This window comes from Salvelinus sp. IW2-2015, linkage group LG18 (assembly GCF_002910315.2).
Source record: "Salvelinus sp. IW2-2015 linkage group LG18, ASM291031v2, whole genome shotgun sequence".
NCBI lineage: Eukaryota > Metazoa > Chordata > Actinopteri > Salmoniformes > Salmonidae > Salvelinus > Salvelinus sp. IW2-2015.
Window position 1 is genome coordinate 4067551 of NC_036858.1, and position 13496 is coordinate 4081046.

Below are 13496 nucleotides of genomic sequence, written 5' to 3' on the forward strand. Positions count from 1 at the left end.
GGATTTCACAGAGGCCAATGGTGACTTTAAAACAGTTACAGAGTTTAATGGCTGTCCTGAATACAAAGCGGTATGTTTTGGCCAAATCCAACATAAGACATCACTCTGGATATTTTCAAGCWTGGTGGTGGCTGCATCATGTTATGGGTCTGCTTTCCAACAGATATTGAGAGACAAATTCACATTTCAGCAGGACAATAACGTAAAACACAAGGCCAAATATACACGGGAGTTGCTTACCAAGACAACATTGAATGTTCCTGAGTTGCCTAGTTACAGTTTTTACTTAAATCGGATTGAAAATCTATGGCAAAAATGTCTGTCTATCAATGATCACCCACCCCCTTTTGCATCTTCATTTCAGTCATTTAGCAGACGCTCTTATCCAGAGCGATTTACACCATCAATTAGGGTTAAGTGCCTCGCTCAAGGGCACCTTTTGGTTGCTAACCCAACGCTCTTAACCGCTTGAAGAATTTTTAAAAGAATAATGTGCAAATGTTGTACAGTCCAGGTGTGCACAGCACCGTGACATACACTCTGAAATACCTAAAATTATAAATTCCATATTGGTCTTTCACAGTCAGGCCAACCCAAGCTGTACTGTTCAAGTAGGCTAATAGTAGGCCTACTATTGAAACAGATAAACTGAATCAGAAATGCACAGGTTTCAGAATTTCCCAAATTCTTCAGGTTTTTGTTCTGTCACACTTTTCTTTACAGAAAAARAACAACATTTTATGTTCTAAGTACACAACGATGCTTAAACCACARCAGGAGACCACTTTTGAGGTCTAGGAAAAATCTATGATTTTTTTTATTTTTGAGAGTAGTTACCCTTTAATTCAAGTATGCAGGCACCTAGCACTGTTGTTTGATTAGCATTGTTTCTGTAGCACATGAGATGGAGTTTGCAAAAGCTAGTCAACATTTAATAGAGAAGGTTTGTGGCACTGCCTTTCCATCTACCAGAAGACGGTTAGGCCTATCATTAGCCATGTCTTAACTTGCTTCAAAGGGCAATTCTTTTGATAAAGACTTACTCATTATGTGTTCTCCTGTTCTTTCAACTTTTTTCCAATGTCTAGCAACCAAAGGTATTATCCTAATCATATTAGCAAACCATGATAGTTTCTGCATCTTTGAATCCCCCCCTCTTTCTGAAGGAAATTTCCACCACTGTCCATGAAACCGCTTGTATGTGCGGTGCGCATTTTAGAAAGCTGTTTTCCCGCAAATTGCGTTTTTGGAACATTCACCCGTTGGCCTACTGCCTTGTGTACATGCTGCGCCTAAAATGTGAAMAAATAATAGATTATCAAAATGTTAAACTAAACATTCCGATCTGTTCCACCAGTCCTATTAATTGATATGGTGTATACCTCCACTAAACTACTTTGATACGCATCAATGGGGATTATTAAGAAGTGAGTCTACGCAATGCCCACTGAAGAACGCGTATCTGCGTATACCCTCCACTACACCACTGACCTCATCCATACAGACCAAACAGCGGAGGTAAATCAATACCGGGACTGATGACACCTGCTACCGGGGTTGAGGATGGCTTTCTATCAACAAGTCGCCGGGCACTTAATAGTTAACGCAAACCAGCTGTAATCAAATTGAATAGCCTGACGGTAGTTAGTTATAGTCTAGTCCCGATAATAGTGTAACGACCCTGGGTTTATAAGCGCGGAAATCGKCTCTGCCGCACGAGCATGCTTTTGCGGCACAGTCGGTAGCGCGCCGGACCTCGGGCTCGAAGGTCGAGGGTTCGAGACCTGCTCCATGCCGTTTCATTACAATATGTTAAAATAATTAGGTATCTACAAAATATCTACCAATTCTAAAAGTGTAAATTCGGTCAAAAGAATCTCCGTCTGTTATAACAACGATCCTAATGATGCCCAAAGCGAACCTCGTGGAGATACTGATGCTGACAGTGTGTGTGGGTCTTAGCTACGTGAATAATGGACATCCATTACAGCCATCTGAACCATGCAGCGCTGCGTGAGAGAGAGAGAGAGAGAGAGAGAGAGAGAGAGAGAGAGAGAGAGCGAGCGCATCCTAGCCAGCATAAACTACCCACAGTAGATGACAGCCGTTATGTCACATCTGGCCGCGCGGCACCACGCACATCCTCTCGAACTCTTTGCCGCGTGCGTCCGCTGCAATTATTTACAGGTGAATGACTACCCCGTGTCCCTGCCTTTATCTCTCGTAGATGGAGTTTAAAGAGTCCATTCTCACCTCGGGTCCCGTTAGTGTCCCGTTCCAGTCTCGTGCTGTCCCGGTAAAAATAACGACGGAGAGGAGAGGGAGGAGTGGAGAGGCGCACAATCCAGCCTTCAATCCAGTGCTGCGAACGCGACACGCTGCTCTCGCGATAGAACGCCCGTTTTCCCGAGCGCTCTCTCACAGTAAGTGACGTCACTGTGGGACTAAACGGCTCRCGATCGCCCTCTCCTGGTCAATGAGCTGAACTGCCTCTATGATACTGTACGAATGACGTCATGACGATACTGTAGCAGAGCAGACCTGATTTCTAATGTGTTGAGGGATAAGATAAATTGAAAATAGGCAGAGCTCAGTAAGCAGGATTTCTGTACACGGAAAGGTTTATTGGTAAATACAGTTTAATCCAGGCTACATTTCCTACTGTCAAGGTTATTGTCTTATTTTCTTCATCACTTTCTTTTCCCCCTTCATCATCACCATCGCCTTCATCGCCTTCATCATCACCATCACCTTCATCGCCTTCATCATCACCATCACCTTCTGTCTCTTCTCTTCTCTCTCTTCAGCCATGTATGTTTCATGCAAATAAATACACATCAACATATGTGTGTAAATACAGCTGGGTTGTGTGTTGTGAGTGTGTGTGTGTGTGTGTGTGTGTGTGTGTGTGTGTGTGTGTGTGTGTGTGTTGTGTGTGTGGTGTGTGTGTGTGTGTGTGTGTGTTGTTGTGTGTGTGTGTGGTGTGTGTGGTGGTCTACAGCTCATCCGTCTCTCCGTCAAAGGGCAGCATGTTGTCCAGCTCCATGTGGATGTGTGAGTTGTCCTCCGGGTTACACACCCAGCCGATGGGGGTCGGTTGAACGAGGGGCGGGACCTAATGTCCCCCTGCAGGGAGTGAGGGACTCCGCCTCCACCTGGGCGAATGGGATCTCGGGAGGCTCGAAGTTCAAGTGGCCTCCCCCGTTCTCGGAGCCGCCATAGGGCAGGGCCGTCCTGTCAATCAAAATTAATATCATTATGTACAGTATACTTGTGAGTTACATCAGCAGATTGAAGCCATGTCATAGCTGACATACACTGAAGACTGTAGGTTGAGGTTCTCAGCAGGTGTGTGTTACCTATTGAAGCTCTTGAACTTGGGCATGTCGTGGGGGTATGTGGTCCAGCCATGTGGTGGTGCATGGTAGAGGTCAGGGACTCGTCTCCCCTCATGGCCCGTTCCCACGGCGACACGTAAGTCTGCACGTACTGCTGTCTCTTCTTTTCTATCTCCGCCTCCTTATCCTCCTCTAGAGAAACACAGCATCATCTCACTCCTCCATCCACAAGTCCTCATCGCACACATGTTGATATCAGACCAGGGTTCAACACGTGCAATGTCAATACTTTCACATACTTGAGGTATGCTTGATTTAGCTGGGTACAGTGGAACTAATGGAACGTAAAAGTGCATAGTCCTACCGTGCTCCAGTTCCTGAGTGAGTGGTGGGGCTGTCGTCTCACACCCCAGCGATGGAACCAGCTGCTGGAGATTCTGCTAGAGGGAGCAGGACACACCAGTCAGATGAGCAGACTCACACACATGCACACACGCAGCACACACACACCCATGCATGCACGCACGCACACACACAACCAGATCAGTGTGCAAAGACACACACAGACACACACACACAAGACACACACCACAGACACACACGCACAGCCAGATCAGTGTGCAAAGACACACATACAAACACACACAGCACACACACACACACGACAACACACACAGCCAGATCAGTGTGCAAAGACACACACAGACCTCCCCTTCCCCTCTGTCTCCCTGTCCTCACCATATTCTCGTTGGTGACGATGAAGGCTCCACTCTCTGCTGCCTCATCCGAACATCTTGGATCTCCTTGTTGGTCAAAAGAGACAAGTTCCTCCAACATGGTGTCTTTAGGAGTGTTGATCTTTGTGCCCAGATCAAATTCGGACGCCTCAGGTTTGACTCTTCATCTATAGAAGGGGGAAACACAGTGTCAGGCACTGGATGAGATGACATATTCATTTACTGTACATATCCATGAAAGCATTGATTCCAATGCTAAGTTCACACTACACCACAGTTTCCCTTTACAATATAAAGCAATGCTAAGTTTCACACTACACCACAGTTTCCCTTTACAATATAAAGCAATGCTAAGTTAAACTACACCACAGTTTCCCCTTTACAATATAAAGCAATGCTAAGTTCACACTACACCACAGTTTCCCTTTACAATATAAAGCAATGCTAAGTTCACACTACACCACAGTTTCCCCTTTACAATATAAAGCAATGCTAAGTTCAAACTACACCACAGTTCCCTTTACAATATAAAGCAATGCTAAGTTCACACTACACCACAGTTCCCCTTTACAATATAAAGCAATGCTAAGTTCACACTACACCACAGTTTCCCCTTTACAATATAAAGCAATGCTAAGTTCACACTACACCACAGTTTCCCTTTACAATATAAAGCAATGCTAAGTTCACACTACACCACAGTTTCCCTTTACAATATAAAGCAATGCTAAGTTCACACTACACACAGTTTCCCTTTACAATATAAAAGCAATGCTAAGTTCACACTACACCACAGTTTCCCTTTACAATATAAAGCAATGCTAAGTTCACACTACACCACAGTTTCCCCTTTACAATATAAAGCATTTGAGCACTGGAAATGCGCTATATTTATCTCATCAATTATCAATCCATATTATCTTCCCAGTCCGATATTAACCTTTTATACCCCCCATCGTCTAGTCTAGGCTCCACCTCCTAGGCTCTGTAGATTTAAAATGTAGATAGGTGCATTCAATATGGCGCAAATTCCAACTAACATCTCTGAGAGCAAAGTGGAAATATTACCATTATACATCATCCCTCTATCGCTCTCTCTCTATATATATATCTCTCTTATATATATCTCTCTCTATTATATATATATATCTTTATATATATGGTTAAAGTACAAAAAGGGAAAATAAATAAACATAAATATGGTTGTATTTACAATGGTGTTTGTTTCTTCACTGGTGCCCTTTCCTTGTGGCAACAGGTCACAATATTGCTGCTGTGATTGCATACTGTGGAATTTCACCCAGTAGATATGGGAGTTTATCAAAATCGGGTTTGTTTTTTCGAATTTCTTTGTGGATCTGTGTAATCTGAGGGAAATATGTGTCTCTAATATTGTCATACATTTGGCAGGAGGTTAGGAGGTGAAGCTCAGTTTCCACCTCATTTTGTGGGCAGTGTGCACATAGCCTGTCTCCTCTTGAGAGCCAGGTCTGCCTAAGGCAGCCTTTCTCAATAGCAAGGCTATGCTCACTGAGTCTGTACATAGCAAAGCTTTCCTTAAGTTTGGGTCAGTCACAGTGGTCAGGTATTCTGCCACTGTGTACTCTCTGTTTAGGCCTAATAGCATTCTAGTTTGCTCTGTGTTTTTGTTCATTCTTTCCAAATGTCAAGTAATTATCTTTTTGTTTTCTCATGATTTGGTCAGGTCTAACTCTGTGGGGTCTGTTTGTGTTTATGAACAGAGCCCTAGGACCAGCTTGCTTAGGGGACTCTTCTCCAGGTTCATCTCTCTGTAGGTGATGGCTTGTTATGGAGGTTGGGAATCGCTTACTTTAGGGGTTGTAGAATTTAACGTCTTTTTTCTGGATTTTGATAATTATTTGGTGTTTTACTTGTACACGGATGATATTTTTGCAGAATTTTGTATGCAGAGTCTCAATTTGATGTTTGTCCTGTTTTGTGAATTCTTGGTGTTGAGGCAGACCCCAGACCTTACAACCATAAAGGCAATGGGTTATAACTGATTCAAGTATTTTTAGCCAGATCCTAATGGTATGTCAAATGTTATGTTCCTTTTGATGGTGTTAAGACCCTTCTAGCTTGTCTCTCAGATCGTTCACAGCTTTGTGGAAGTTACCTGTGGCGCTGATATTTAGGCCGAGGTATGTATAGTTATTGTGTGCTCTAGGGCAACGGTCTCTCTCTCTCTCTCTTCCTCTCTCTCTCTCTCTGTCTCTCTCTATCCCTCCAAACCTCTCTCTCTTTCTCTCTCTCTCTGTCTCTCTCTACCCTCCAAACCTCTCTCTCTTTCTCTCTCTCTCTTCCTCTCTCTTCTCCCTCTCTGATAAAAGTGTCAGATGTGTTTTTACAGACGGCTGGCTGCTCTCCTCTCGTCCCCATAAAACATTCTCTTCATCATCCACTAGACACCCTCTGATATCACTCATAACACCTCCGGCCAGCCACATCACACGCACACACACAACACACACACACACACACACACACCACACACACACACACACACACACACACACACCACACACACACACACACACCACACACACACACACACACACACACACACACACACACCACACACACACACACACGCACACACACACACGCACACGCACACACACACACACCAAACACACAGTCTTGTACAACTAATCTTGTGGGGACACACAATTCAGTCCCATTCAAAATGTTATTTTCCCTAACCCTAAACCTAACCCTAACCTGTACCATAATCTTACCCTAACCTTAACCGAAAACCTAACCTTAACCTAAAACTAACCTGAGCTCCTAACCCTAACCCTAATTCTAACCTTTACTAATTCTAAATCTTAACCCTAAACCCCTACAAAAGCATTTGACCTTGTGGGGACTAAAACAAATGTCCCCAGTTGGTCAAATGTTTGTTAATTTACTATTCTTGTGGGCCCCACAAGTATAGTTAAACACGTCACACACACACACACACACACACACACACACCACACACACCACACACACACACACACAACACACACACACACACACACACACACACACACACACACACACACACACACACACACACACACACACACACACACACACACACAGCTTCAAACCTGGGAGCTGGCAAGCAGTCTGTGCAAATCAGGTTGTGTGTGTGAAGCACTCCCCCCCCCCCCGTCTCAGTCTCCATTATCTATGCTGCAATATCTATGGCCAGAGGCTAGGGTCAGTCTGTCTATCTGTGTAATTCTCCTCTCTTATCTGGTGTCCTGTGTGATCTTAAGTATGATCCTCTCATTCTCCATCTTCTCTTGCTCTCCCTTCCCGGAGGACCTGAGCCTGGACCATGCTCAGGACTACCTGGCCTGTTCTGCCGCGACTATGGAACCTGACCTGTTCACCGGACATCTACTTGTCCCGGACCTGCTCTTTCGACTCTCTCTCTCTCTCTCTCTCTCTCTCTCTCTCTCTCTCTCTCTCTCTCTCTCCTCTCTCTCTCTCTCTCTCTCTCTCTCTCTCTCTCTCTCTCTCTCTCTCTCTCTCTCTCTCTCTCTCTCTCTCTCTCTCTCTCTTCTCTCTCTCTCTCTTTCTCTCTCTCTCTCTCTCTGTCTACCGCACCTGCTGTCTCGACATGGTGTCTTGACTATGAAAAGCCAGCTGACATTTATTCCTGAGGTACTGACCTGTTGCTCCCTCTACAACCACCGTGATTATTATTTGACCCTGATGGTCATCTGTGAACGTTTGAAAATCTTGAAGAACGATCTGGCAATGGCCATGTACTCTTATAATCTCCACGAGCACAGCCAGAAGAGGACTGGCTACCCTTCAGAGCTTGGTTCCTCTCTAAGTTTCTTCCTAGTGCCTGCCTTTCTAGCGAGCTTTTCCTAGCCACTGTGTTTCTAATTCTACATTGCTTGCCCTCTGGGGATTTAGGCTGGGTTTCTGTATTAGCACTTTGTGACATCTGCTTTATAAATCATTTTAATAGATTGTGTGTGTGTTGTGTGTGTGTGTGTGTGTGTGTGTGTGTGTGTGTGTGTGTGTGTGGTGTGTGTGTGTGTGTGTGGTGTGTGTGTGTGTGTGTGTGTGTGTGTGTGTGTGTGTGTGTGTGGTGTGTGTGTGTGTGTGTGTGTGTGTGCATCATACCATCTTGGGTGATGTTGGTCAGATCAGTACATGATTCTGTGGACCTTCTTCCTCTTGTTAGGGTGGGCGGAAATCGAGAGAGGCATGCCTGCAGCCTACACCAATCAGAAAGACACAGTTAAAATGACCAACACATCGCAGACTGTTGATTAGAAGGATGATGATGGTGATGACGATGGTGGGTCATTTCCCCTCCTGTGTCACAACTAAAGACTGGGTGGATGGTCACTTCTGTCCATCTGTTTGCTGGATCACAACACCATTAGACTTAAGGGGGGGTTCTAGGGAGCCATTGCTCTGTGGCTCTGGGCCTTTGAGCGGCTGGTTCTGTGGGTCTATATTCCATACTGTAGTTGATGTAATTGGTTTAATCTGTTGTAATTGAAGCTCCAGCTGGAATCCTGCACACTGCAGCTATTATTACTACATGTGTCACTCTTACCACTCACACACACACACACGCGCGTGCGCACACGCACACATCACATACCCACTYACACACACACATACTGACACACACCACAAACGCATACACACACCCTGATCACACCAGGGTACCCTGGGTAGAGACAGGGAAAGGTGGGAGAATGCAGGGTTTATGGAGGCCCTGATGGGTTAGCGTTGGGAAAAGTCRCCCAACTTCAGGAGGACGTGAGGCTGAAGGCCTGAGGGTCTGAGGGTCCTGTTACCCCGAGCAGAGGGGCTTCTATCCCCCRCACTATTCCWGTTTTAGCTGCAGATAAATCTCCCGGGAGGACAGCTGACAGGGAACGTCATCAGTCAGCACATTCCCAAACACACACATCCCGATTCCCGAAACACTCAGCTCATCCCCTAGAACTCCCAACATAATCTCTCATGCGACGTTCACGTGCTGACGGAGTTATCGGACGTTTGGAGTTCTGACTGGTCATTTTTTTTGTACGACCCTCCAATTCATATTTACAAGTGGGAAACTCTGCGAAAATATTATTACCCGAGTTGCAGATTCGTGGCATTTCACCACTGACCTCTGACCTTTTCAACCAAAAGATGAAGACAAATCAGTTTCTGACAATTACAAACTGGATAATGTAGCTAGTTTGTCATATATTGTAAAATATGTCATATTGTCAATATTAAGCAAGCTAGCTAACTTTATTATTAGCAACGGTAGCAAGCATYTCTAGAAAACTATCTAGCTAACTACCCAGTTAGCACATGTGGTTCCTTGTAAAACAAATGTTTTTGGTTTTTGGTTTCACATTGGTTGTGGGAACGAAGCAATACATTTCCTGACCGGTAAAATGTAAGGTTTTCTAAATGTTCTGAGAACAGAAGTAAGACTRTTACCTGTTCTGGGAACTTTTATTTTTAGGTTGCATGGAGTTTCTAAGAATGTTTAACTCTGGTTCATTGAAAGTTTTCCAGGGAGGTTTTATTAACACTCTGAGAACAGAAATTATGAACGCTTTGAAAACGGAAATTATAGATTATWTGGAGGTTTTTGAATAACTTCCACTTAATGTTTCCATAAGACTTTAGATAACACTGCTAGGTTATTTAGTTTCTRACTCCACGCACAGATAAGACAGATYGAAATGAATTTCCTTAGGCATTAATCATGTGAACACTTTTCTTTTTTGTTATGACAWGGCATCWGTGAGGTTTGAACCTATGATCTTCTGTTCTCTATCCATGAAATTAYTCCACTGCGCCACCAGGGCTYCATGTGCACAGACAGCTGAATTCTGATCTTTTGCCCAATTATTGACAAAAGTACTGATCTGATTAGCCAAAAGACCAATTAGTGYAAAAACGATCAGAATTAGGCAGCTTGTGTAAATGCAGCCCAGGATGGAGCTAGCAAGCCATGTATTTTTTACTCCTACAAAGATGCTCATTTTAGTCTATTCAAACAGACCCCATTTCAATGGAAACAATCACTKATTAAGATCAGGTGTGGCCAATTAGTGGGCGTGGCCAACACACCTGAACACACTCAACAAGATAGAGGAAGAGATAGTTTTGTTGACGCTGAGAACGGAATGTATATGTTTTTAAATAACATTCTAACAACATTCTCTGAATATTACTAAAGATTTCTTGTGGTTTTTAATTGAAAGTTTTCTTKATGTTCTTGGAACAAATTGAGAACATGACTTTAATAGAACCATGAGAAAACCAGTAGGAAACGTTATGCTGAAGAACTGAAATTCCCACAGAAGAACATTGTTTTTTTAACGTTCTCTGAACTATTTGAGAACATTCCCAATGTTAAACCAGTTGAAGAACGTTCCTAAAACAATTACCAAAATGTAAATTAAATATAACCATGTTTGAACTTTTAGGAAATGTTCTGTTAAAATAATGAAATACCAAGAAAATACTGTTTTTTTGTCAAGTTTCTTGAATGTGTGGAGAATGTTCCAAAACCAAGTAACTATCCTGCACCATTCCCAGAACGTTGTGGGAATGTTTATGCAAAATAACCACAGGACAACCACGCTCTCATCAAGCTCTAAGAAACATGTGGTTCTCAGAACAAATGTGTTAGCTGGGTAAATTATTATTGGTTGAAGAATTGTTCTGATTTTAGAAGCACTTGAAATCAATCATGTCGGACTTACAACTCCGAGCACATGAATGCCTCATCATACCACCGACAAACCCACTCCAGCCTGATGGACATGAAATGTGAATGGTTTGTACCCGATGAGTGTTGAAGAGTATAAATTGCAAAATCCATGCAGCTACTAGCCAATAATTAGAAAGCGATGTAAGTTGATACCATACCATTAATACATGAATTCATGTATGCTGTGATACATATGACATGCTGCCGTACGTGGAGGACACATGATACACTGACGAGGACTTTTCCGCCTGAAACAGCCCAGCAAAGCCCAGCCTAGCACAGTGCAGGCCTTGCATMGCATAAACCCATGTTGAATCAAATCTAAAACAAGTAGATCGCTCAATTCACTCCTTAACAGTGAGCTTGTCCGTACCTGGCTGACAATTTGACCTACATCAGTCCATTATTATCACCCCCAGATAACCCATACGTGTGTGTGAGATAATAGTGTGTGTGAGATAATGCCATTTAGCAGAAGCTTTTATTCAAAGCGACTTACAGGAATGTGTGCATACATGTTATGTATGGCTGGTCCTGGGAAATGAACCCACTACGGTGGTGTTACAAGCATCCTGCTCTACCAACTGGTAGGAGGTGATGTCACAAATTTAGCCTTACCTCAGGAGAATTCTCAGGAATTAGAGAAGAAGAAAAGAATGTTCAAGGAGGAGAAGAAGAGTTGAAAGTATTCCAGAAAGTGTCACGCACACCTCACCTCACAGTCAGACTGCGACGCATCACTTTATAGCAGTCCCTACCGTAGACGCACAGTTATCAGGCAGAGCCCTGATATATTATCGCAGGTCCACTCCTATCCCATCAAAAAGAACGCATCATCAGTAGGTCCACGGCCTGATCTCCACCCTCCAGACCAGACATAACAATAGGGTCCCTTCCTCCCCTCAGTACAGATCATATACACAGCGTCCTCAGCTCTTCACAGAACACGTCATACGAGCCTAGCAAAAGCGTACGACTAACACTCATAGAGCTATGCGAGCACAACGAGAGAGTCGGAGACTAGACACAAGAATCCAGACGTCTAAGCACGAGAAGGAGAGGGTCCTCCTCCCGACTCGAGAAAGACGCTAGAGAGCAGGAGTACGTACCCGGAGAGAGGAGAGCAGAGATCGAGCGCCCAACAGAGAAAGCAGGCGAGTATGTTCTAGCAACAAACGATAGCACGATCGAAGCACTAGCCCATCAGAAGAAGAAGCAAATAAGGAGACAAGATGTACGATACAGTAGGACCCTCCAATTCACGATTCCCCTTCAGACAGACCTGGACCTTAATAGAGGATCCACCATTATCAGCTTCCCGACATATCACATATAAAGCTCGAGCGAGACCCAACGTACTGCGGCCACTGTCCTGTCTTTCTCCTTTCTTCTTCTTCATTAGTCTTCGAGTCACTATATATGTTGGTTTTGTCCCTCTGCTTCCGTTACGTTTTATTAAGTGTTGTCATGTTCATACTATCAGGATTGTTTTTCTTCCATCCCTACGTATCAGTTATGCTTTATGAGACTCTTTAATGTTCTCCCCCACATTTCCTCTCTCTATGTACAGATCACTATTAGTTCGTCTTTTTCAGCAGACTCTCGCTAGAAAAGCAATAACAGGTAACGCTAGTAAGCTGATGTGATGGATCGCCTCTCCCGAATCTTAATGAGACACACATTGAAGTACAAGCGTACCGGGCAAGCTACGACGCGAAGCGCAATCTACTCCTCTACGCACGAAAACAGGACAAAGACGATCCAAATTGAGAGAACTCATGCGAAGGTACACAGAGAAATGCTGCAAAAATAATCACCTGGTACAACTGTAAAAACACCAAAGATAATTATGCGAAAAATCGCAGAAAAAGAGACGTGTAAAGAGCCTACTTCTAAGAGCTTTCCTACAAGGAGAGTGAGGAGCAGACCTAGCGAAGGAGTCCCTGAAGCACAGCGGTCCTAAGAGATCTTAGTTCAATAAACAACAAACAGACCCCAAGATGTCGCCTGACCAAAATCAGAGAAACAAAAAGATAATTACTGACATAACTGTGTACGCGAGCAGAAATAATAAAAATGGCTTGCGATCCCTTTTGTTCTTTTTTTTTTTGCTCTTTCCCGCGCGGTGCGCCCCGGGCCCCGAGCGCGCGCGAGCGAGAGAAGGCAGAAAGCGAGAGAAAGCAGAGAGGAAGAGAGAGAGAGGGAGATGAGAGAGAAGGAGAGAGAGAGAAGAGAGAGAGAGAGAGAGAGAGGTAGAGAGAGAGAGAGGAGAACCAGAGAGGAGAGAGAAGGGGGGGAATAAGCAGTAGCCCATGATGTTGACAGGTAGTGTGTGTGTTGGTGGGTGGGGGGGGGGGGGGGGGGTAGTTATTCCTGATGTCTTCACTCTGATAACATTGAACAATGAGTTCAGTGTTTTAAAGTCAGCACTCCCAGCAACTCCCACCAGTAATACTGAGGATCAACAGGACTAAAAAATTAGGAGAGGCCCTCTGGTGAGTGTGTGTGTTGTGTGTGTGTGTGTGTGTGTGTGTGTGTGTTGTGTTGGTGTTGTGTGGGTGGCTGTGTGTTGTGTGGTGTGTTGTGTGTGTTGTGTGTGTGTGTGTGTGTGTGTGTGTGTGTGTGTGTTTGTGTGTGGTGTTGTGTGGT

The 13496-nt window shown here is 44.1% G+C and overlaps 1 protein-coding gene and 1 pseudogene across 1 annotated transcript in view; one reads left to right on the forward strand and one right to left on the reverse strand.

Annotated features, from left to right (window-relative positions):
- LOC111978192 (glutamate dehydrogenase, mitochondrial) overlaps positions 1-13496 on the forward strand; it is a 346877-nt gene that overhangs the window by 280226 nt on the left and 53155 nt on the right. The gene's annotated exons all lie outside the window — the stretch shown is intronic.
- Positions 2974-8324, reverse strand: LOC111978380 (myozenin-1-like; annotated as a pseudogene).